Here is a 26,692-nt window from a genome sequence, read left to right as displayed (position 1 = left end):
ATAAGTATGTTCCAGATATTGCATTAAGGCATACTTATTCTAAAACAGTTACCCATTTTTTAATCTAAAATTCAAATTAAACTGACTGTCCTGTATTTTATCTGGAAACCCTAATATACTATAAATTTAACAGTAATTGAATTTGCTGAATATTGCAACATGTTCCAGAGTCACTAGATACAACTGTTGCAAATAGTATGGTGATACATACATAAATATCTGAGGAGGAATTAATTGAAAACCACAAGTAGCAACAAAACAGACACTTGGCAATACAGGGAACATATTTCAATATATTAAAAAAAAAACATTAAATTCACCCCCAGAGGATAGATTTGACATGTTAATTAATTTGTCTTTTCTCTTACCTAAGTGCTTCCACTGCTCAGATTCCTCCTGCATTCCAAAGCAGCATCCGTCTTCATACTTAGCAATGCCAGGCATTTTCAAGGTAGTCAAACACAGGTGTCTTCTGTCTCTAGGCCATAGGGCAGAAGTCCTGGAGAAGGGTTTTCCCCCAACACCTGAGACCTGCAATGGGATTAGTCATGGGAGTAGAGTTAAGAGTTATGACTTATGCTCTACCATGCAAAGTCCTTCATCCCAGTGTCATTGGGGCACATGTATTCCTTAATAAGTGTGTGTGTGTGTGTGTGTGTGTGTGTGTGTGTGTGTGTGTGTGTGTGTGTGTTCTTATAAAATCCTGGGCTCTTGAACACCCAGGACCCAGAGTAGACATCCCTCATACCCAGGTGTAAAATGAATAAATTAGACCTTAGATATATTTCTTTCCAACTGTCTCTGCTCTGACAATTCCCCAGTCCCCTTTGTAGGCCCCCTTTAGTCCATGTGACTAGTCCTGGGCAATGGACTGTGAGGAGAACTGGGTACTGTGTGTCATGTCTGTGCCATTTCAGAGCTGGTATGACATCCTTCATCTGTCTCCGATAGTATCTACTGTGGAGATGGCAGCACAAGACTGTAGGGCCTCCATTTTTGACCAAGTGGAAAAGAGCCTGGCACAAACCCACATTAGATATGTAGCAAAAGCAAAAAAATAAACGTCTGTTAGGACAAAACCAGAAGGATTTTGGAGGTTTATTCCTTCCATCAAAGCATAGCCTGGCATAATATGAATAATGTCAGTTCCGTACTTTAAAAGAGCTTTCCACATTCTAAGATTATGTATCCACCTGTTTTTTTTAATCGTAGTTTGTGTTTTTTAAATTTATATTTAAATATTTAATCAAACTGGAATTTTATTTTAGTGTAACATATACCATACATATTTAAGGTTTTATTCCAAAAAACATGTCCAGACAAAATTTATTACCTAATCAATGATTTCCCCAGTAATTTCCAATAAAATTTTTATCATCCACCAAATCAGGGGTCACAAACTATTTTCTGCAAGCCAAATCTGCCTGTTTTTTAAAAAATAAATAAAGTTTTATTAGAACCCAGTTATGCCCATTTGTTTACATGTTGCTGTGGCTGCTTTCATACTATGGCCGAATTGAGTAGCTATGACCAAGACCGTATTCAACTGAAAGACAAGAAGTAAAGTTCAAAAATATAGACAGGATAATCATTAAAAAGAAGAATTCTCAACAAAAAATAGAGATAAATATGTGAGGTATTGGGTATGTTGCCTAGATGATGAGAATCCTTTCACCATGTGTACGTATATCAGATCACCACCATGTACACTTTGAATGTCTTACAATTTTGTTTGTCAATTATACCTCAATAAAAGCTGGAGGGGGGAAGAAAAAGAAGAATGGGATCTTGCCTAGAACACATCAAGCCTTAGTATAACCCATCAGTAATTAGAACAGTGTGATACTGGTTAGATGAAAACTTAGTGCTATCACCTCATTTTGGAAATTTAAAAATAAAAATGATGCTTTAAGGTGGAAATGACTTATTGAAATCGCATAGTTGATTTCATGGCTGATTCAGGACCAAACTCCTGGCCTCCTGCAAGCCACTCTTGGTCTCTGTTTACTTCAGTACATGTTACTTTCTCACAGACCGACTAGCTTTATAAAGCAGGGAATCTAGGTTGTACTGTGGTAACAAAAAATCTGCAGAAGTCAGTGGCCTAAAACATAATTTTTTTTTTCTTGCTTAGTTTGTCTGACGTGAGTCACTGTTGCAGTCTGCTCTACACAGTCACTCGGGGACCCAGTTTGATGCAGGCTATCACCATGGAGCTGGACTATCTGGGCATCTGACCTCCTCTGTAGTTGTGTGGGGGCCAAGGAGAACCCAGAGGATTTTGCAGAGGCTTCTTACAGCCTCAGCCCAGAAGTGATATGTGCAACTCTGTTCACTTATTTTTAGTGAGAATTTGTCACATGGCCAAGCCTGACTGCCAAAAGGCTGGGGCGTGTGCTGACCTCTAAAGGAAAGAAGTGGGTGTGGTGAGCCCTGGGTTACAATTGCATGTGATGAAGTGGAAGTAACTGAATTGTTAGACTGGTGATTTCTTTCTTTTTTTAATATTATTGGAGTATAGTTGATTTACAATATTGTGTTAGTTTCAGGCGTACAGCAAAGTGATTCAGTTATACATACACATATATTGATTCTTTTTCATTCTTTTCTCATACAGCTTGTCATAGAATGTTGAGAAGAGTTCCCTGTGCTATATGGTAGGTCCTTGTTTGTTATCTATCTTATATATAGTAGTGTGTGTATGTTCATCCCAAGCTCCTGATTTATCCCACCCCCCCCGCCATCATTTCCCCTTTGGTAACTATAAGTTTGTTTTTGGTATTTGTAAGTCTATTTCTGTTTCGTAAATAAGTTCATTTGTGTCCTTTATAAAATTAGACTCTGCATATGAATAATATCATGTTATATTTGTCTTTCTCTGTCTGACTTACTTCACTCAGTATGATCGTCTCTAGGTCCATCCATGTTGCTGCAAATGGCATTATTTTGTTCTTTTTTATGAATGAGTGATATTCCATTACATATATGTACCACGTCTTCTTTATCCATTCATCTGTCAATGGACATTTAGATATGCTTCCATATCTTGGCTATTGTAAATAGTGCTGCAGTGAATATTGGGGTGCATGTATATTTTCTAATTATGGTTTTCTCCAGATATATGCCCAGGAGTAGGATTGCTGGATCATATGATAGTTCAATTTTTAGGTTTTTAAGGAGCTTCCATACTGTTCTCCATAGTGGTTGTACCAATTTACATTCCCACCAACAGTGTAGGAGGATTCCCTTTTCTCCACACCCTCTCCAGCGTTTATTGTTTGTAGACATTTTGAAGATGGCCATTCTGACCAGTGTGATGTAATACCTCATGGAAGTTTTGATTTGCATTTTTCTGATAATTAGTGATTTTGAGCGTCTTTTCATGTGGTTTTTGGTCATCTGTATCAGACGAGTGATTTCTTATCTGATTGAAAGATAAGAAATTATTTCTCTCCCACAGAAGCTTCCGGTTTTTTAACATATTCCTGACTCTCTGTGTCTGTACCCTCATCCTGAGAGTTGAAGGGTAAATATATGTCAAATCAGTGATTTTGGCCCTGTGTGCTTAAAATGGTTAAATTGATAAGCAAAAAAAAGGGGATGAAAACAATGGTTTGGAGGCTTGCTCATGGCTCCCAGGGATCTGCTGTATTCTGGAGTGAAGGAGGGCAGAGTCCACCAAATCATCCGCAAATTCTTGGCCTGAAAGAGTTCACTCAGCTTCCTCAAATATTTACCATTTTTTAATAGAAAGAAAAGTGTTTAGTGTTTGTGTGAAGGGAAAAGCTTGAAGCAAGAAGATAATTAGTAAATTCACAGAATTTTTATTTACTTCTCTTTCCAAAATGAAAATTTTGCCTTATGACAATTCAATTAAAAATACACACATAACAACATTTCGTAGGTTTGTAATGGTATATTTATTTTTTTATTCTATGTAATTTATACCAGGAGGCAAAGGTCAACCAGCTCTTTAATAAAGATTAGTAATCAAAACAAAAGATATTCTGAAGCTGATGTAGCATCTTTAAATCTAGTATTATGCCAAAATGTAAAATAAAGGCACGTTTGACAGGCAATTCAGATTTAAAGATTTACACTAATGGGATAATCCTCCAGTTTGGAAACCACACCCTCCAGTAGCCTTCACTTTTGCATAATACCCATGTTTTGCATTTAATACACCACTCTGCTGTCATTAATATATTGATATAGTCAATGTCATGGAGATAATGCCCATGACTTATTCTAAAGAAGAGAATAAGGAGCATATTATAAAGTGACATGCATTTTGCAATCCATTTATGCAAAATATACCTGTATATTTATGGATATAAATGCACAGAAATTGGCTAAGCATGAAAGTGATGGCTGTTGAGGTGGTGGTATTTTGGGAGATTTTATTTTGTTCCTTTTTCATTTTGATTTCCACCCTCATTTTGTTTTTTACGATAAATCTCTATAGATTTTGCAAACGTGCATTTATTTTTCAAAATTAAAAAAATTCTTTGGAGAGTAGCTTTGGAGAACAAATTGTACATTCATGTAGAATTATAAATATGCACATTGTTCTTTAGATGCTGGATATTGGCCTACAACTGGGTTTCCAGTAAGATCATAGTACTGTTTTGAAATAGTAACACTGTGAATATATTTTACCTTTTAAACACACACACACACCATTTTAAGTTATGAAGAACAGTTAAAAATGCAAATGTGCTATATTTCATTAGAGATGGATTGTAGCTGTTTTATTCTAGTGGCTAATTCATAGACCTTTTAATGTTATCTCATTGTGGAGAAGCCAAATATATTATTCCAGTTCTGAATAACTTGGTAACCTTTTTTGTCTCCCTTTGCGTGAAAAAGGGAGCGGTGTCCATTACGGAAGAAAATGCTGTATCTCAGGGCCAGGAATGTAAAACTAGAGACAGGATTACACATTTGCTTTGGCAAATGCTAGATTATGCTCTGTATCATTCCTTGCATTGCAGGGAGAAACATTTTCCTCTATCCTTCCCAAATATGCCCCTGATGCTTCTGCTACATTTCTGCTTTCAATTCTGGGCTCTGTTTTTAAAAATCAAAAACATCTTTCATGGGTTCCGTGGGAAGTTGAGAACACTTCATGCTGAAGGAGGTCCTAGAGGGCAGAGCTAACCCTAGGCAGGTAGAGAGGCCCCTAGACGTCTTGCCTGAACACACGCCTGCTCTGCAGTCAGATTCCCTGCATCTGAGTGCCTTGCTGCCTGGAACACAGGCCTCGGCTATGCAGATGTCACAGGTCCCTCAGGGCAGTGGATGCAGAGAAGGAAGATGCACAGTGCTCAGGGGGACCAGGGGCCCAAACCCCCAAATACTAAGGTTGTGTCTAAATGCTGGTATTTCTTTCCCAAGAGATGCTAAAAAGAAATACGCAGTTTAGTCAACAGCCTTTCTTGTCTTTTGATGCTCAGATGACAGGTTTCCTAAACCTCTCTTCAGCTTTTTCTTCTTGTTGTCCCTCCGCTGATTTACATGCATCTCCATGAAAATACTACACACATTCCTTTTTGAGGAAATTTCTGGGTTTGCCCTCTCAGCAAAGCATCACCGTGTGCGTGTGCTGGCCAGTGTTCATTTCTGGTCTGCCTGTGAGAACATCAGGGTTCATGGAGATCATTTTCTTGTACTGCACACAGCAGACTCCAGAGGGATCTGTGCCATCAGAACATTTGGTTTCTAGTCTCCCAAGTCCTCTTTGTTTTTGATCGTGACATTTCTTCATGCTCAGATGCATACGTGATGTAACATTCTTTGTTGATGTTCTGAAATGTGTTTTAGAGTTATTTTGGCTTAGCACGAATTAAGAATGGGGAACTAAACTTTTCTGATTAAAATGTTACTCTTCCCCCGCCCCCCCTCCTTATTCCCCTGCCTTTCTGTACCAGGCATATCTGTATGGCTTTAAACCCAAGACTCGTATTTAATAGACCTTAGACTGTTATGTTGGAAATAGGGCAAATGAGAAGTCTCTCTGGGGGGTTTGTGAGCCTTTGTTGTGATGGGGGAGAATGCCCTAAAGGGGAGCTCCTAGCAGCCTAATTGTTGAGAAATGATGGAAGTTCAACAGCATGGAAATTTACTTCTCGCTTCAGCTGAAAAGGTGCTTATAAAGGTAGCTGGGCCATTTTAGCAATTTGCCTTGTTTTGAAAATCCAATTTGAAAGCTTCATTAAAGGGCACTAATTTAGTGTCTTAAGGGAATATGTGTAAAGGAGCTTATCAACAATCTTAGATGTTTGCCAGTGTGTAGGTGAGCTCAACTCCCCAAGCTGGCATTACCTGGTTACCTGTATGCCCTTTCATTTCAAACACAATGCCAAGTAAATTCAAAAGCATCCAAACCAAAGGCTAACAGCACAGTTTCTGCTTGCCGCACGACAGGCCAGTAAATCGGGAGATGAGTTCTTGGGGCAAGGAATAGTGAGTGACTTTATTCGGAAAGCCAGCAGACCGAGAAGAGGGTGGACTAATGTCCTAGAGAACCATCTTACCCCAGTCAGAATGCAGGCTTTTTTTATAGTAAAAAGGGGAGGAGGTGTGGTTGGTTGTTACAAACTTCTTGGGGCAGGAATCCTCTGTTCTTGCAGCTGTCCACCTAGGTCAAGCCAGGATGCTCCTGTAAACCTCCAACAAGACAAATTGTTGTTCTCTGTTCTGCAACTTTTTACCTCTATATGAATGGAAGAGTGTTATACTCTTAAAGGTCAGAGCCTTGAAAATAGGCTATCATGTGTATTCCAGGCTATAGGCAGCATTCGTAACTCAAAGCAAAAGAAATAGAATACAAAGGTTAAAGTAAAAGAAACAGATCTAATATGGAGTCAGATTTTGTTCTTCCCTGTTGCACTTCCTTTTTCCCCCATTACCACCACTTCCCACCCCTAAAGGCAGGATGCTTTCAGTGCAGAAACACCTCTGCATGGGCATCAGCATCATAGATGTCATGCAGAAGTCCAATAAGGTAGACAACAGATTTAGTGAGTTTAGTGGTAGTTAATATACAGCAGACCAAGGGCCTTAAGGAATGGTAACTGTTCCAGATTGTTTAAGGAAATACAAACACCTTCCAAATGCCTAGAAGAGTCATGTACTGTTCACTGCCTGCCTCATATTCCCAGAAGTATATTTCAGGCCCACATTGGGATGCAAAAGTTAAAATTGGAAAGCTGAATTCTAATTACCTGCATGGCCTCAAATAAACTTGAACCTTCTCTAGTCCCTAATTTGTTGACTACATATGAGAAAAGGTAGAAAAATGTAGCTGAATTAAATATTATTCTTCTTTGTCACACTTTCCTTTCTAAATAAAGGTTAAACTCTATGAGAAATTGCATGAAGTTTCACCATCAAGCTTGTCTATACACCGATAAGATATTGAAACATTCTGTCTTTTTCTTTTACATAATCACGGAAGTATGTACTAAGAGTGCTGTTTGAATTCCCCTTCCCCGATCAATGGTTATAATTTCTAATCCAGTTTATAGAGTCGAGTTCCTGTGTGTGTGTGTGTGTGTGTGTGTGTGTGTGTGTGTGTGTGTGTGTATTTCCAGAGTGAAGTTAGATCTAGAAGACTTGGTGTTAAGAATAAGCTCTTCAGGTTTCCTCTTAGTAGATTACCCATTCAGGAGCTGCTTAGGTGTAGTTCTGTCCAAAAAGAAAATCAAGTACACTGATCCTCCTTCCACGCAGTCCCAATCGTGTGAGTTTAAGACAGCACAACTTGTCACAACAATTTCCCCCAAGGAAAGTAGATTTTTTAGAACATGACTTGAGTTGAAGGGAAGAGAATTAGAAATACTTTTGATGAATTTTCCCTTGAATTCCATATGGCTGGAAGGAGGGGAGAAATGCCTGTCAAAATGTTTTTGGAGAGGACTAAGTCGAAGTCTCAAAAAATAGATCAACAGAAGGGTCTTGAATTCTTTAGGCTTCATTTGCTGAAACCTCATACAACAGATTTACTCTTATTCCAGCACGGCTGATCCCCAAGGGAGGCAATTTCCAATATTTGGGAAATATGTATTCATCAAAGACCAGTACCACCTTATCCTAATTCTTTTCGTAGCATTTGCTAGAACCACACATACCATCTGTTTGATATTTTAATCAATCTCTTAGCATATATGAACATGGCTACTGCTGTTGAAATTACATTTCTATAAAAAGTGGAAGGCGCCTCCCTTAATAAATCTGTTTATGATGTCTGTCATCGGGAATGGGTGTCAATAAATGGAACTAAAAGGACATTTATTGACGTGTATTACTAGTTATTTGTTGTCTCTTCATGGGGTTACTAATTGCAGCTGTTAAAAGTTGATTTTCTCTTCTCCAATTTATTGTGGGATGGGGCATTCATTGCACCAGATCCATAGTTATTCAGTGCCTACATTTGAGAAGCTGAATTGCTGGATACTGTCAGAATGAGCTTTGGCAATTCCGTGCAGGCATGTACAAGTATAATTTTGCTTCCCGTTAATAACAGCCTAGCAAGGAAGCTCAGAATCAAATGCCTTGCTCTCAGCTGGGGGCAGAACGCCAGAATGATCTATCTTGGCTGGTGACCTATAATGTTGGAAAAGTAGGCTCCACATTCACTCAGGAGGGGTGGGCGGTATTCCGGAAATGTATTCCCATTCCTCCACTATTCCTTTTTTTTTTTTTTCTTTTGGTAGTGTGCGCCTTGAAACAATGGGAAAAAATGAATTACAGATAATAAAAATAGCACATCTCCAGAACAAACGGGAAATGCAGCGCTTTTATTTCTTGGGTTGTCAACTCGGCGCCCTGCCCCACGCCCTAGCCTGCCGGGGTTTCTGGGGCACCTCTGCGATTCTCAGTCAGCGCCCGAGTGGGCAACGGGCTGGGCAGGCGCCCACGGGGAGTCCACTTGGCGTCGCACGCCGGGACTTGGGGTCCTGCTCAAAGCCGCGAATCTCTGAGAGCTCTGAGGCTACGGCTCGATTGGGGTGGAGTGAAGTGTTATTGTTGTGGGATATTCTCTGCAGAGTTGGCCTGGAGAGTGAGCCCCGGAGGAAGGGAGTGGGCAAGGCTTGGCCAAGTGTCCGCCAAGTCGGAGTCGGGAGGCGCCCGGGAGAGGTACGCGGGGGGTCTCGGCCCGGGGCGGGGAGGGATGCGCGCCGGCCGGCCGGCGGGGAGCGGGAAGGCAGGGTGGAGGGGAAGGGGGCAGCGTGCCAGTTTTCTCTCTGATGAATGATGCTCACGCCCTGTGCGTGGCTCACGCGCTTTGTCTCTAGCCCGGGGCCAGGCGGAGGAGAGCGGCTGGGGGGACGGATGGCACCACGCGCTCCGAGCGCACCGGGCAGGTGCCCGAGCTCCAGCTCGGCCAACTCCGGCCGCGCCCCGTGGCCGAGGCCCGGCCCCCGCCGGCGCCCGGCCGCGGCCATCTCCCGGGTGTGGCGGGTCGGGGACTGGAGTCTGCCAGCCGAGCAGCTGCCACGCCACATGCCACCCGCGCGCTGCCGCCAGCCCAGGCGGGGACCGGACGCTGCCGGGGCTGCGGGGAGGAGTCGGGCGTGTGGGAGGGCAGGGGCGCGCGGGACCCAGGGACTACCCGAGCCGGCTGGCTCGGGGGATGGGGGGCGGGGGGGAGACTGAGAGTGACAGAGCGACGGACAGGTGGGAGCAGTTAGACAGCTGGAGACTCGGAGACCGGCACGCAGAGAGAGGGAGGGAGAGTCAGGGGAAGGAGAGAGAGAGGAGGGAGAGGGAGAAGCAGCCTCGTCCTCCCTTACTCCAGACGCCCTCTCCTCTGTCCGAGGGAAGCGGCTGGGGCATCGAGTGACAGAGCGACAGAGATGCGGGCACAGAAGACGGGGAGAGGGACCCTGCCTCGCTAGTGGGACCGAGATTCGCGGAGGGACAGACCGACACGAGGGGCAGCTCGGAGAGCTGAGCGCGGGACGGCGAGAAGCCCGCGGTGGGCCGCCAGGCTGAGCGACAGACGGCCAGACAGACAGACGTGCCCGGGGACGGACCGGCAGACAGGAGGCGGGGGCACGCTCGCTCTCCGCAGGCAGCAGGGCGGAGAAGGCGGCGGCGGCGCCCCCTGAGCGCATCCGGAGCAGCGACGAGCAGCAGGGGCCGCGGGGTCGCCGGCTGAAGCCACCGCCGTCGCCGCAGTCCTGGCCGCCGCAGCCCTGCCAGGAGCCCCGCCGACGCCGCAGAAGGCTCCTTTTACTAGCAGTTAAATAAACCCACCAATAATAACAATAATACTAATAACCCAAGCCAAACCAAACAAATACAGCCAAATCGATCCGTGAGAAACAATAATATTAATAAAAGCCAAAAACTAAATCAGATCAATCAAGGCACCGAGACGCTGGGGGGATATCCACTGTTCGGTCAAGGTAATATAATTAAGGTCTTCAGACGTGAACGTTGCACGCCTTTTGTGATTTCTTTTTTCTCTTTCTTTCTGCCTTATATCTGTGCTTTCCTTTCTAGTCTGTATTTCTCCTTCCTGTTTGTAGAAAGCTGTTGTTTTATATGTATTGTGTATTTATGTTTTGTCAGAGGAGGGGTAGATTCCCCCTCCCCAGAATGAGGCAAAAATGGAAAGCTGGGAGAGAATTGAAAAGGGCAGGTCTCTTCATCAGAGAAGTCTACAGTGATTTATGCAGGTTTCTCAGTAGAAAGTTTGGAGTGTTTTTATTTCATTTGGAAGAGAGCTGTGCAAGGGGCAGAAAGTTGTCATCTGTTTGTTGTCCTCAGGGGACTTGAGGTCCCAAGGGGTTTAGGGGGAAGAGATGTTCAGTTTTATTTTTACATGGTTGAATTCTGTGTTTCATTGCAGACTCCAAATTTAACGTCTTCCGTCTGAGGTTGTAGATATGGTGGTAGAACTGAGTTGACTGAGACAGGTGTTTAGAAAGTTTCCCAGGAAGAGAAATTGACTCACTGGATTTTTATGCATAGAAATCAAGCTGGAGTAGATGTGGTTGCTGTCAGCTGCTTGGGTTCAGTATTCCAAAGATACAGGATAAGGACAGAGTCCAAGCCTGAAAGGAAAGACAAAGAAGGAATTGAAAGTTAGAGGGATGGGAAGCTAGGAAGTACGATGCAAGGCTGGTAGGAATCACTTTCATGCTAATGTGTTTAGAGTGCAGATATCCATTTTAATTTCTGATTTTTTTGAAGTTTGTTGGTATGACACTTCAGCCTCCCCAGACACGAATGACGATCCCCAGAGTTGGAGTGAATCTGGACAAGATTTCACTCAAATGCTGAGTAAATCCAGATGATCCCCACCTCTTTCTCATCCACTTTGGTGATCAAAATGGCTATGATGGTTTTTAGAAAACAGAGAAATTGAAATGAGAGGAAATCATTTTTCATTTGGTAAAAGTTAGGAAACCTTTGACACTTTAAAATAAATGCACCTACTGCTTTGATCCGTGTCACCACAGGGTTTGCATGTCTTCAGAAGATTTTAATGTCATTTTCGCAGAGGGCAGTCATTTGGAAGCCTAGAGCTCTAGCTATGTAGCCGAGTGGTCTACTGTAATTGCTTCTGCTGCCTCCTAATGTGGATCGCACAGGAGAAATTAAGTATGTACTCTTCCCAGGTTTATATGGATTTTTAAGGTATGTATTTGTGTTCGATCCTATATTTCCTTTCTTATCACATTCTTATACTTCCTTTTATCACTTCAACTAACAGAACGTTTTTCAATTTTCCAGAGAGGGAGTTTAGAATACTCTTTAAGGAATACACTTCCTCCTCACAAAAGATACAAAAGGCTAACCTATTTCTATCCTTGCTTATTAATACTATTACTTGGTTTAAAGTAACTTGGTTTAAATGCAATTTTAAGACATTTAGACTGCTATGCAGAGATGTCTTAATTTCCCCTCACTGGACGTGATTGATGTTGTCCAATAAATCATATAACTAAGTTGCTGTGGATGAATGAATGTTCAACGGAGTACTTGTTTGGGTGAGGCATATTTAAAGAAACTTATGCAGCTCCAGAAATGGTCCTTTAGCTTCTCAGTGACTTACTTTCACTCTACCCTGATTTCTCTTTTACAATATTCAGCTCAGACTGAGACAGGTTTGTGTGCTCTATTAGATTTGCAAATTGCTGATCTCCCAGTGACTTTCCCTCTTAGATACCAGCTGAGTGTGGTTACCTTGAGAACTGTGGCATTAGCCCATTAGAGCATGCTCCACTGGGGAGTTCTGTGCAGTCTATTTTTAATGCTATTTAATGAAGGAGCGAGCACCTCACTCAGCGATACAAGGAGCAGGATGGAAGACAGAGCTGGGCATGGTTATGGATACTGGAGAGGGATCTTTGGAAAGGTACAGACTGGCTACTGGGTATGGTAATTTTCATTAGTCCTAATATATCACACTAACAGAAATCAATTGATTTTAGTGGGAGAATTACACATGAATAGTTTGATATGTGTTTTCATCAACCTTTTCAGTAATTCTTAGAAAGAAGACTCAATAATTTGAGTGCCTTAAAACTTCAGTGAGATAGTAACCAGTGAGTTGCTGCATATATACTATTTTTAATTCAAGCTGCCAGGTGCTTGGGTGGTAAGAAGTGCAGAAATAATTTCAGATTCCTAAAATATTGTACTAGGGAAGGGTTTGGAGCTTGTAAAATGTTCCAGGTGTAAAATAACTAACATCCTTCTAAGATGCTGATGACTTGAAGCTCTGCCTTGTGATTTTGTTTTTCATTTTCTTTTATAAACTTGGAGTCTAGGTCAAGTATTGTGAAAATGAAGTGAAATAGGAAGTTTTGGTTGAACTTGTTAGAATATTTGAGTTGTTTTCTCTCCTTACTCTGAGATAAGCACAATAGATTATGTGACCGAAGGTTAAATATTTTAAAAATGTAGAGGCAGCACTGGTAATTTTTGGAATCTTATAATGAGGAGGGAACATATCTTTATATTATAGTGTGTAGAACATGCAAAGCCATCTGTCTGCAACGTTTGCATATATGCAGAAGACCTGTCTTGAGGTAGAAAGTGAGAATGTTCAATCAGAAAGGTCTCTGCTGTTCATTTTCGTATTAACAACCTACTACAGTCGGGTTACTTCTTTCTACAGAGTAAAGCTAACTAGAAAAATGCCTAAGCAGTTTCAAAAGTAATAAACATAAGAGAAAGTGAGAAGTTTGTATTAAGTGGGGAAATGAGTCATATAATTATTGTTAAATGAAGCTGTTAGAACAATGTACAGAGTTGTCCTGGATCTTGTCAATTTTACAAGAAATTTTACAATTTTACAAGAAATAATCAAAAAAAAATACCGAAGGGAAATACATTGCAGAGTTACTGTAATTAGCTGTTGTTGCTTCTGTTTTCCACCTTGTACTTTTAGAGGGAGAAAGTAATCTGTATTGACTGTAATATTTCCCTTAGTGGTCAGGCTATTTGGACCACCGTGCTGCTACCTTTCTCAAGATTCTCAAGGCAGTGGGCATTCTCATCTGAATTCAATGTGTATTTTGTCTGTGGACAAGATAATGATAAGCTGCATGAGTAGAGTGTAGAATGAGTCAGCCACTGAAGACACAGTATACCATGTAGCCAGAAGTGGAAAGGATTGAAAATTCTCATTAGTATGGGGAGACAGTTTTAAGTCCATAAGTTTGGAAATTGCAAATGAACCATTTGTATACACGTTAGTTTAATTCAGATCTGCTTTGTGGCAAGGTTAGGAAAGAATCTGGGGCTTAAAGGTGAGGTCGACACCGCGAGCCATCTCTTCAAATGGTAAGTACTGGCATCGTCCTAACTGGTACCACACAGTGGTAGCCTGTTGAGAAATTTGTGAATCTCTAACCAGAATAGGAATTGGTTTCCTTAAAAATGCCTTATGTCACCTGCAAAGTTCTGAACATATTTTAAGTCAGTGATGATTAACTTATAAAATACATGCTTCCTCTCTTTGGACAAAGGATCTTTATTTTTTAGGAAATTGATGGTTCTAGAGGCTTTACATTTCTGCTGACTTTGCTTTCTTTTATTTTTCATTCTAACATTTAAAGTTAAACATGATAAATGATTTCAAGCAGTGATAGAAGTCAATGCTAAAGGGCTGTTGAAGGTATAAGCAGAACATTAGCAAGATGTGTCTGTGACTAGATTTGTTTTTCTCAGGTGGTCTTTGCTTCTGAGGGTCAGTTTCCTTTAAGGTGTATTTATGCCAAGTGCTAATAAAGTGATTTTTTTCAGTGCCTCAGAGTCTTATAATTTAAATTAATTTTACTCGTCTTGGATTAAACTTGGCCCTGGATGTTCAAAGTATTTATTCTATTTACATCACAACGGTTTCATTTCTCTGAGGATGAGATGGGAGCTGATACAAAGTATTTAAATTGCGTACATTAATATCATATGCTTGATAAAAAAATAAGGTGCTTGGGACAGAGTATCAAGTTTATACAGCAGTTTTTAATGTTTGGCAGCAGTGTTATCTTGTGGTTTCAGAATTCTCTGTAGTCTGGTGATATTTTCCTAAGTTATAAAATGCCCATCTAACGTTTTGAAGGTACCTTTCTCTAAAATTACTGGGACATATCTGTGCCCTGGGAAATAGCTATGCAGGTAAGCCAAAAAGCAAATTGAAATAATTACATTGAGACAGTTGAGGGGATATCAGAAAAATAAAAGGACTGACTTCTGTTTACCAAACTGACTCTACTTTCAAACTCAGTCCTTAGCATCATGTTATGTTCTTTTCTTGCTGCCAGCATAGACTTTGGTATCGCCAGGTGGAAAGACTGGTAATCACGGTCTATGGCCACAGTAGATCAACATTTTAAATTTCTCTACATACTTTCCTGAAGAAAATTTCTTCTTAGTTTTTTATAACCCCCACTTAATATACATGTCAATGCCAAAGGTTATATAAGATTTTTTAAGTTCTGTAACCAAGTGATATCTATGAGGATAAACTTGCATCTGTGACTTATTTAAATGCCAAGGAATTAATCCAAAATTATCTCACTCAAGGCACAAGTTCATAATTATCCCTCAGTCATAAGTTCATACAACGTTTTTAAAGTAGTATAATTTACAATTGCTTCTTTTATCTAGCAACAGAAAATATTTCATTTTCTCCAGGTAAGGGGGAGAGGGTTCCACTAATCATTACCCTTTAAAAAACAGGCCTCTTACCACTTTGTCACATTTATCAGTACCTTAAAATTATACAACAGTTCTTAACATTAAAAATGTGTTGTGGGTAACACACAAAATATTAAGATTTTATTGACAAAATCACTTCTGTAAATAAAAACTGGTTTTAATATAAGCAAAACTAAAACATGGTTTCAACTGAGAGGAGGACTTAAGCTTTTTAATAGGAAAACAGTTACGTCACGTTTTATTTCAAATATTTCAGCAAATTTTGTAGAGATTTCTTTGGTATCCTGTGGTTACGCAGTATGTGATTCTACGCAGAATCACATAATGTAATACACAGTCTTTTTTCTGCAGGTTTTTTCACTGCGACATATTCACAAAGCTAATCTACCTAGATAAACCCAGATAAACTTCCTGATACCTACACAAGATAGGAAAGCAGTGTTTGTGATAGGGACTTCCAAAAGAACTCTGTGACTTCTCAACCTAAGATGTAGTGCTGGAATTTTTAACAGTGGATATGCATTCTTTTACATTTGCATTATCATTGCTTGCTTCTTTATTATACACTAAATGCTTGAGATAAGAATGAAGACCATCTCTAGGGAAATGGAAACCAGAGGAATGATCCTCCTGTATTTTGCAGATTTTCTTCCAGTTGCCAAGATCCAGTACTCACTGTTAGAACAATCTAATCCATAGAATCACACCTTAAAGGAAAAAAAAATGCATGTTGACATATTGTGATCTGGTTGAAATTGAAAATCAGCGCCCATAATTGAGGTAAACTATTTCAACATCTTCAGAGAATTAAAATGGAACGTCAATTTCTAAAAGTTTCACGATCCTTCAAGTACAAATATAATATGCCTTGACATGTAAATCAGAAGGCCTAGCTGTCATCCGATTGTTCCGTCATTTGAGTTGCTTTCAGGTGATTTCATCACTCTCGCATAGATCTAGAAGAATCCAGCCATGGGTCAGAAGAGAATGAAGGAGGGGCATGGCAGCTCACTGAATTTCAGGGACTACGTATAATTGTTTAACTTTTCTTTGCTCATAAACTCAGTAGGAAGATAAAAAGCTATCAAATTGTTTTTGCAGTTTTTTTTATACATTTCTAAAGCCACCAGCTAAAATCCCCCCGTGAAGTTCAAATATTTATTAATAAGAAAATATCTATACTCTGGATTGACAGATTTTTCTTAGCATTTTGCTTGTTAATATATATACCACTTCGATGGAAATCCCAGTGTTGCTGTATCTGACTTAATTTAATCATCAAAGAGCTGTTAGAAAATAAGTAGATTCTGTCACATGAGTATTTCAGCATTGTTTACAAGCTTCAAATACCCGTTTCTTTAAAACATGACTTTTTTAAAAAAAAAATGTTAGTGTCAGAAAACCTTTTGGTTGGAAATATGGCAATTTATTTTATGTTTTTAGAGAAAGGAGATTGAGGTTTATAGTCAGATGATCACTCTTTAAGCCAAGGAAGCACACAGTTGTGTTGAAATTGCTATTGAACTCTGCCAGATTCGTTAATTGTCAGGACTTTGCAGTCATGTCTGTCATCCTGTTTCTTTTATCTGGCTTACGGGAATGATCAAGCTAACACTTTTAAATTACATAGTTTTATATTTGTTTATTTTAAATTTACTGAGATACGCTGGCATTGTAAGAACTTTAGGAAATTATCAAACAAACGACATAGCACTAAAGATGGATTCCAAAATCCCAACTAGCTGGTATTAATGATTCGTCATTTTTTTTTTCACTCTGGTGCTTATTTAACTTTGGTCACAGCACATACTTCCTTTGTGAAGATTAAAGTAGTTCTCTAATCCTGAAATTTCCACATAATCACTACCAGAGTTTTGGAAAGATGAAATGACATAGCACGCCATCATAATGCGTGTCCATGCTGTTGCTATCTGCTTAAGCACCATAAAGCACCCTTAACAACTAGACTCCTTTATCTTTAATTATTATTATAATTATTGTCTTCATCCGGAACTACACATGACTTTGTTTTTAGTGGGGCTTTCTTTCAGCATCAAGAGATGGGAGAGTATATACAGTTAAATGTGAGAGTTTACATATGAAAAAAAAGTATACGTATTTTAAGACAAGAATGTAAACATCCCTCCAAAAGGGATATCATTTTACTACACAGATGATGGCAATATCTGCGTTATTTGTCAAGTGTGATGTGGGAAGCTCTAGTAGAGAGCTATTTTGAACTCAGTGGTGCTTCCGATCCAATGTCAGGTTAAAAGTGAGCGAGGGTTGTATGCTAGAGAATACTGGAGCTCATCAGAGAGGGAGCAGCAGGTGACTGCTGTGTGCCGTGACGAAGGGCTTTACTTCTGAGGTATGCGGGCCTCCGTGGAATCTGCAGATCAGAGAAACATACAAAATCTGGATTAAAATAAAAGGTCTTGGAAAACAAAGTCAAAATGTGGTGGTGCACCCAGATCTCACTTCTCCAAAACTTATATCCGTAAATATGCAATTTACCACCTGAACAACCCATCCTGGAGTTTGGCCTCTGGATCTGAGTAAATAACTAGAAGTGTGTCTATGGCCAAGACTCTCAACCCCTCTCTGCTTCATAGTTTCTGCAGGTAAAAGAGCATAGTAACACCAGTCCAGTAGCAACAAATGACTAGTTATGTGACTTCAGTGATTTTGTTAATTCCTCATTGCTTCTATTTTCTCATGTAGAAGGTAGGACAGATAAGGCCGACTTTGCAGGACTGAAACAGAAACAAAGTACCTGCTACATAGGTATTTTTCACCAAAAGGAAATCATCATCTTTTCATATAAAAAAGTTTAGAGGGAGATTTAACCTGATTACATGAATGAGAAAAACGTCCTTTTAAGAATTTTTAAAAATAGTATAGAGTACAGTTCTCTTCTGTTCCCACCCCGTAAACATTTTTACTGGTTAGAGTTGGAGACTAGCTTTACTCTCTCTGGGCCTATGAAATGTTGAAGGCCAAGCAAAGGTACTAACTAATCTAGGAGGTGTGCCTTGTACGTGGATAAAGATGCTTAGTAGGGTCATTATCTTCTGTAGTCTGTAGGAGAGGGGATGGCTCCATTCAGAGTTGTCCGGAAAATGAACAGATAGGAATTATTTCTCTAAAACATTTTAATTGTGTTATTTCTACCATCCCAAAGGGGTGGTAATCATTGAATAGGAAGGCGTTGAAATGAATCCATGAAAGAATAGCCTTACAGGGCTTCCCTGGTGGCGCAGTGGTTGAGTGTCCTCCTGCGGGTTCGTGCTCCGTTCCGGGAGGATCCCACATGCCGCGGAGCGGCTGGGCCCATGAGCCATGGCTGCTGAGCCTGCGCGTCCGAACCCTGTGCTCCGCAATGGGAGAGGCCACAACAGTGAGAGGCCCACGTACCACAAAAAAAAAAAAAAAAAAAAAAAAGAATAGCCTTACATCCTATGCTAATGGGTGAGAGCAGGAGCGGCAGCTCTGGGTTGGCATGAGAGGTGGAAACATTTTTCAACGACCTCCCAGACGTGAAGGGAAGCAGAGCTGTGGGCTTGCTTCTGGGCTCTCTGGCGACCCCTACCGACAGCTTTGGTTTCCTGTCTCCAAGCATGACTGAGCTGTTTGGGCAACTGATACGGCCTCTGATTTTCAAGTATCTTCACTTAATGTTGCGGAAATGAATCATTTCGGCACGTGTGTGAAAATAGTCAAAGGAGGGAGGGGAAGACTTCTCTCATAATTGGGGTTTAATCAGTTAGTCCCCCGTCAGAAAATGTAGAACCATGAGTTGTGTTCAGTGCAGAGGGTGAGCCATGCAAAGCAGTAAATTCATCAAATAACCACATTTTATTTTTTATTATAATTAAATATCAGCCATTCTTCTGAGGGGTAGTACCTTCAGAAAGTCATCCAGTGAAATTTCTCAGAATGTACCTGAGAATAAATTTATAATCCTTTGGTATTGTAATATGAGCTGTAAAACAAAAAAACAAGGAAAGGGCAGACAGATTACATATACTGTATACGCTATATAGATATATACATATGTATATCTATATAGCGTGTGTGTGTATCTAGAGTCAGCATACAATATATGCTTAAATAATAGCTATTTAACTAACATTAAGCAAAAAACTAATTTATCTCAAAAGGATACAGGCAAACCTCAGAGACGTTGCGGGTTCAGTTCCAGACCACCTCAATAAAGTTACTATTGCAATAAAGCACATCACATGAATATTTTGTTTTCCCAGTGCATATAAAAGTTATGTTTACACTATTAAGTGTGCAATAGCGTTATGTCTTTAAGAAACCAATGTACATACCTTAATTTAAAAATATTTTATTGCTAAAAAATGCTAGCCATCATCTGAGCCTTCAGCGAGCTGTCATCTTTTTGCGATAGTAACATCAAAGATCACTGATCTCAGATCTCACTATAACAAATATAATGACAAAGAAAAGCCTTGAAATACTAGGAGAATGACCAAAATATGACACAGAGACATGAAGTGAACAAATGCTCTTGGGAAAAATGGCACCAATAGACTTGCTTGATGCAGTGGTGTCACAAACCTTCAATTTGTAAAAAAAAAAAAAAAGCAATATCTGCAGAGCACAATACAGTGAAGCGCCAGCAAACAAGGCCTGTGTGTATTTCCCTGTGCATTTTTTTCGCTGTCTTTAGCTGTTCTTGCTTGCACTGCCAGATATTTAATCAGCTTGTTGAATTAAAAATTGACCTTTACATTGTTGATGGCATCTAATATTCAAGATTTAAAATCAGCTCTAAAGTTTTAATTGTGATTTTTTTCCCAAAAGTTTCAACCAAAGTGGATCTGACATTCATCTTTCTGACAAAGAGAACAAAGAGATGCCCTTATATGTAGAGTTATAACTTCACTAGAGATGATTTTGGCTGTTACAAAGAAGCTTTTCCTTCACATCTCAGGCAGTGGCTCGGGCTTCTATGGGGATAGCAAAGTCCCTAAAACTTCAGGCGTTTAAACCGAGTACCTAGATCACTTTTACATCTACATGGAAGGAAAATTACAGTTAACAGTCAGTTATGGTCTCGGGAGAGAAGATGAGGCAAGTTCACAAACAATTTCCAAATCACTGGCACGCAGAGCTAGAGACAACTGCTGTTTACTGGAGATGTGCCTTCAGAGAGATTAACATTGGTGAAGGTGATCCAGGATGTGGGGAAGAAATTCATTCCTCTCAAGAACTGGGCAAGTAGGCAGTGATGGATTAAAAGGCAGGGGTGAGGGAGTGAGGAGAAGAGAATACTGGCAAGTTGGGGTTTCCTAACTCCTCTTCCTATCTTACGGAGAGTCGCCCTACTCTCCCTGCTATGTGGGAACAATGATAGGATTAACCAGAGTTAAATGGCAAACCGTTTAATCCACTTGGGACCACCAGAACTGAATTAATGTCTTACTCCTATCTTTCAAAACAATCTAGTCCTAAAGGATGGGATCCAGTCGATTAAGAGTAGAGTGAGTTTGCTTTCTTAATTTAGCTTCTACATTTTAAGATATGCTGAGTGTGGTTCTGATTGTATGAACATCTACTCACCCTTCTGACTTCCCAAAGCAAAACAAAACCTTGTACCTTAATTTAGAGAGATGAGGAGAATATTCTCTTTCTTCTTTGAGGCTACGGCAGGCTTTAGGAAGATGTGGATAGCAGGAGATTCTGACACAGCTGGTATTTTCATCAGGAAGCCAGAAAAATATCTTCTGAACCACACTGTATCAAAGTAGGGGAACTTCCATGGGAGCTGAACTGAGATTGGGTTCTTGTGTGGGAGTCAGCAAGACTTGTCTGTTGCATCAGATGTCCCACTCATTCATTTATTTTTTCATTCTTGTTTTTCAGATATTTATTGAGGGTTTCCTATGTGTCAGGTCTCATGCTAAGTATTTGGGAAATTTGCTATATAGGATTTTGTAGGCATTTGGGAGAGAGAAATGCACTAGAACATTTTGAACAATGAATTGAATGGTTGAGAGTGTAAGGAAACTCCAAAATGATAGATGGGCGATATCTTGGATGATAAAGCAGTATGAATTAATTTGGACAAATGAGAAAAATCTTTTTTTTACCAGTAAATCTCGTTAAGAAAGTTGACAAGGAGTGTACCTCGAGAGCGGAGATCATTACTGTTTCCAGAAAACAAACAGGGAAGAAGTAGCCCCGCTACTGGGGAAAAGTTCTGTTGATGGTAATAGAGCACAAACTAAAACCAGCAGTTGGGAAGTTCTCTAACAAGAGAAAGAAGATCAGCTGATTATGACAAATGTGTATGGAATTGGAATAAGCCATTTTGTTTTCTTTGTTGATTTATAAAATCATATATTTACAATATTACTAGAGCTGCAAGCAACTGGTACAGATTTAATTGTAATTATGAACTGCAAAGTTCAAGTTCATATCAGGTCAAACCAATGTATCTGTTTAGAATTAAAAAGTTAAGTTTTTCTAAAAGCAAATTATTCTTTGAATTTGTTGTTAGATTCCACGTTGTGCGTTTGAAAAAGGAAACTGAAATAGTTTCAGAATTTTATAAATGTCCTTAATAGATTAAAAATAATGCCTGTGGGGCTTCCCTGGTGGCGCAGTGATTAAGAATCCGCCTGCCAATGCAGGAGACACGGGTTCGTGCCCCGGTCCGGGAAGATCCCACATGCCGCGGAGCGGCTAGGCCCGTGAGCCACAACTACTGAGCCTGCGCGTCTGGAGCCTGCGCTCCGCAACGGGAGAGGCCCTGACAGTGAGAGGCCCGCGCACCGCGATGAAGAGTGGCCCCTGCTCTCCACAACTGGAGAAAGCCCTCGCACAGAAACGAAGACCCAACACAGCCAAAATAAATGTAAAAAAATAAATAAATAAATAAAGCTTTAAAAAAAAATAATAATAATGCCTGTGATTAGAGGTAGGTGGAATTACATACGGTTCTGTAGGGAAACTTTAGGAGTAAAAGATTTTATCTATAAGTTACCCGAAGGATTTTTTTTTTTTAAGGAGGCAATTCTTTCCATTGGCAGAGATAAAGTTAAAGATTTAGGTATTTGGAAGCAGAGAGATATCTTGATACATTGTCCCAAAACCTGGCATCATGTTAAAATTTCTTGCCCTGAAACACTGAGAAAGAACTTACTTTTAGAAGTTACCCATAAAGCACCAGGATTACACCAGATGATTTCTAAAATCTCTTCCAGTTTTCAATGTCTATTAATGATTTTGGGGGGTATAATATTTGTGAATCAATTTTATATTGCATTGTCCATAAATTTTGGTCATGCTTTTTTTTTTTCTTAGCCTTTAAACTAAGCACTAATGCTACAGTATGAGTGAAATGATTAGAAGGTTATCGTTGTTCTATCACATAACTAACTTATCAGGAATAGAATAGTTAAGAAAAAAGGATAATGGATTCCCAGACCTGGGTTCAGATCCCCCTCTGCAACTTGCTAGTAAGTTTCTTAAGCTTTCCAAACCTCAGCTTCCTCATCTCTAAAATGGGCTTGTTGTAAGAATTAAAGATGCAGTACTTATCCCAATGCTCAGTATTCATTTATTTATTTCCTGATGCTCACATTTTCAGATATGCACCTCCTCAGTGGGGAAAGGCCATCTGTGAATCCCTAAAATCCAGATGTTTTCCAAAAGATGCTCCTTTGCACAGACAGCAGGGTTTGACATTTTAGAAGCTTAGATGGACAATAGGGACCCTGGAAAAGAGATGTGGGCATGGATGATTTAGAATTTCATTATCTATTAAGGGTAACTCACATGGGATAAGATTGTGGCTCAATGCTTCTTTACAAAGAAAGTTAACTAGGCTTTTTTCTAGATTTGTCTAGAAATGGTGTAGAGAGTTTAGTCTTAGCATCATTCTGGGGAAAATTTGGGACTTTAAGAACTAGGAATGATTGCAAATAAAATTGTGGTAGACTTATGATTTGTACACTTTGCAGGTAAAACCAATAGCTATACCCAACAGAAGGCCATTTGTATAATCAGAGATTTACCCAATGAATCTAGCAAGAGAAGAGAGCTCTAAAATCAGTTTTTCTAAAATCACTAGAAAACATTACCTCATTGTTCTGACCTGGCTGTAAAAATAGATTGGTTTGGATGTTTTAAGAAAGAATGAGGGGATGTCACTTGTTTCATTGTTTATAGATTAGATCCTCAGGCTTAAGCAGGAATCAGAGGGTTTGCACTGTCAGTGAAGGAATGTACAGCAGTGAGACAGACCCAGACCTGCGAACTTGAAAGGACTGATAGACGTTACTCCAGGTCTTCGTGACCTGACCTAATGTATTGAATTGAAAGAAAGTCAACTTTGGGGGTATTCCTAATGAAGTACACCCAGAAACGTAAGGAAATTTTAAATGAAAGAGACGTGGTGTTTTTTTTTTTTTTCTGAATTTTTTAAGAGACGTTACTGAGTATCCATTTGTGGAGGAAATCTGTACTTATTTCTGTATTGATTAGGTCATTAGTGCCATTTGTTCTGCCCTGTGGGTGTTACTTTACTTGGCTAGCTCCTTCTGCGCTCTGCATTACCCTGTTTCTTCAGGCAAAACTTCTTATTAATAAGAGATCCGAGATTTCTGTAGCCCTGCATGTATCATTTGCTGGAACCACAGGGACAGTGCTAAGGAAAATCAGTATCCTTCTACTGATCCTGAATTTACCTTTGGATCATTTTTGGTCAAAAGTTGTCTGTGGCCTTATTATTTTGGAGAAATAATTTGTTTCATTGTTTTGCAGTGTACAAGTTCTCAGATATTTATGAACACCCTCTCTTATGAAAGAGAGGGACTTGCGTGCCCATGTGATGTCCACGCTGATCTGCTCTTGGTTGTGGTCACAGCCGTGGCAAAATTTCTGCTGTAGCATACTTGCAGATTCTTGTTGCAGGGAAAAGAAAGGTGTATATTTCATTCTTCTTCTGTTTTTTCCTCTGTAATATGACTTACACTGTAATATGTAATAGCCGTATGAAACACAGAGAATTTGATCTAATCTAGGCATAAGGAATTGAGAAACAGGATACAGTGAGATAGTGGAAGCATATGTATGGAGCCATGACAAAGGAGGGCATGGAAATTAACTTCTGAAATTGGTACAGCCACTTGGGACAAGAATGGATTCTCAGCTCCTGATTTTAGGGACATTTTCTCCTGGTATGATGGAAAGGCAATAGGCTTGAAGTCCAGGTGACTTAAGTTTGAATTCCATCCCCGCCTCTCACTGACCTAGTCAAGTTAATTAACTACTGTGAGCTTCCAGATGTCAGCAACAAAACTCTCTTCATGAATTATCATACGTAAAATACTTGCCACAAACAGAAATGTTGTCTCTAGCCTGCTTCCTCCTACAGGGCCTGACTATTAATCCATTAAAACATTGAAACCTGTAAGAGCACGTGTAATGAAATGATATAGCAATACTTGTTTTAAAAATGCTACGAAGCTTGAGTCACAAGTATTTTATCTATCCACAGATTACTGAAAAAAAAGATAAAATTATTTTGGTGGGTGGTGGGATTTTTTTTTTTTTTTTTTTTTTTGGCTATGCCATGCAGCATGTGGGATCTCAGTTCCCCAACCAGGGATCAAGCCTGTGCCCCCTGCATTGGGAGCGCAGTCTTACCACTGTACTGCCAGGGAAGTCCCGTGGTGGGATTCTTTTGCTTTGGCTTTTATACAATGTTGACAATACATATAGCATAGTTAAGGAAAAGAATAATGAAAAAAAAAAAAAACGACACCACATCTAACCTGTATGTATCTTTACTCACCACCCAACTTAGTCTGAAACAATGTTATTGATTTAAGGGACCCAGTGGTTCATACTTAAGTACAAATAGATGCCCAAGGATAACTGATTAAGGAACAAAATGTTCATTAAAAACTTTTAGTAAATAGATAATGGTTTTGAAGATATTTATTAAAAGATGAGTAGAGTTTCAAGAAAAATTGCCTTTCCATTTTTTTTTTCTCATGGATTCACGAGGTTTGGGCTTTTAAATGCATGCTTGATGGTACACTTGTGATTCTTATAGTTCAGGTATATTGCCTCGCTCTTCAAATATGTGTTCTGAGCTATCACTCAGTCGGGTTGAGGAAAAGTTTATTTACACTCTGCCTTCTGTCTCATGTTCCCCATTAGTTCTTCCTGAACTGATACCAGGTAGATAAACCTGTTTTAGGTCCACTGGCCAACCCATATTTCTGCAGTTTCCTAATATTGAAGATGAAGTTATCAGTTTTTACTAATATGTTTTCCCTGAAATTATCTTCTGGAAAACCTAAGTTAGAATGAGCCAGCGTGAGCTTTCTTCGTAGATGGTTTGTCCTCAATTCGTTTTCTACTTAGTGAACCCCAGACACCTGGAACACAGACCGACTCGTTCTTTGCCTGTGCTTTCCGTGTGTTTGCGTAGAGGGTGATGGTTGCCTTTGGCAGATGTACAGGATCAAAGGGGCCTTTTTATCCTGCTACCCTCAGGGAGTCAGTTTCTCAGATAAAGGAAGTAGTGAGGTTAACAGTAGTTTCAGCCCTCCCCTGAAATAAAAGATAAGTGTAGTAGGTATAATAAATATATTTATTAATTATTTGTCAAAGGTAGTGGCTTGGTTAAAATATTTGGACAGAGAAATTTAAGGATTATGCTTACTTTTTATTAATTAAATGCTTTAATTTAATTTTAGTAATTGCTGTAAATGAGATATACATTTACATATACACATATATTACGTTTTATAACATATATAATAAATTATATATTATATGTATATATATGTGTGTGTATGTATATATATATGTACATATATAAATTTGGGATCTTGTTATATTACAAAAAGAGCAATCCCTCTTTTTGTGAGACCTGTGGTGAGGTGACCTAAGCTAGCTGCTTTTCTACTTCATTTTCCTTCTGAATTCATTTATCTCACTGCTGATGAACAATATCCCACTAAGCACAGGGTTACAGAACAGAGCCAGTGAAGAGAGGAAACTTGCATTTGCCCCTGTTCTCTACCCATCAGTACTGATAAAATGGCAAGATGCAAATAGAAGGTAGGGTGATGAATTCATTGTTTCAACTGAGGAGTTAGGGATTTCTGTACATTTCAGGTTTTGATTCCACAGCTCTGCCCCCGGTGACCAAAGTGAACTACACTGTCTGTGTTATAAATGTCAGTGGGTGATCTAGGGCTCATATGTTAACACAAATGAGCCATCTTATTTTTAAGTGACTCCTGCTACAGAAGGAAGTACGTGTAAGTCAGTCTGTCATCTCGAGGGGAAGTCTTGGACTATGGCATTCTTTTCTGTACTGCACAGAGTCGTTCATCCCTAAAGCAGTGGTTCTCAAACCTACACGAGCATCTGAAATCACCTGGAGAGTTTCTTCAGAGAGATCACTGGACCCCCACTGCCAGAGTTTCTGATTCAATAGATCTGGCGTGAGGCC

General features: G+C 39.8%; 1 protein-coding gene across 10 annotated transcripts in view; it reads left to right on the top strand.

The window, feature by feature from the left end:
* Nucleotides 1–9,687: 9,687 nt before the first annotated feature.
* The window catches only part of ARPP21 (cAMP regulated phosphoprotein 21), a 163,357-nt gene continuing 146,352 nt past the window's right edge, over nt 9,688–26,692 (top strand). For all 10 annotated transcript variants that reach the window (XM_060162414.1, XM_060162412.1, XM_060162410.1 and 7 more), the window contains exon 1: nt 9,688–10,415. The gene's annotated coding sequence lies outside the window, so the exon portion shown is untranslated. The remainder of the gene's footprint in view (nt 10,416–26,692) is intronic.

Source organism: Lagenorhynchus albirostris, chromosome 10 (assembly GCF_949774975.1).
Source record: "Lagenorhynchus albirostris chromosome 10, mLagAlb1.1, whole genome shotgun sequence".
NCBI lineage: Eukaryota > Metazoa > Chordata > Mammalia > Artiodactyla > Delphinidae > Lagenorhynchus > Lagenorhynchus albirostris.
The sequence above is the reverse complement of the archived record's forward strand: the minus strand, read 5'-3'. Positions and strand labels throughout refer to the sequence as shown.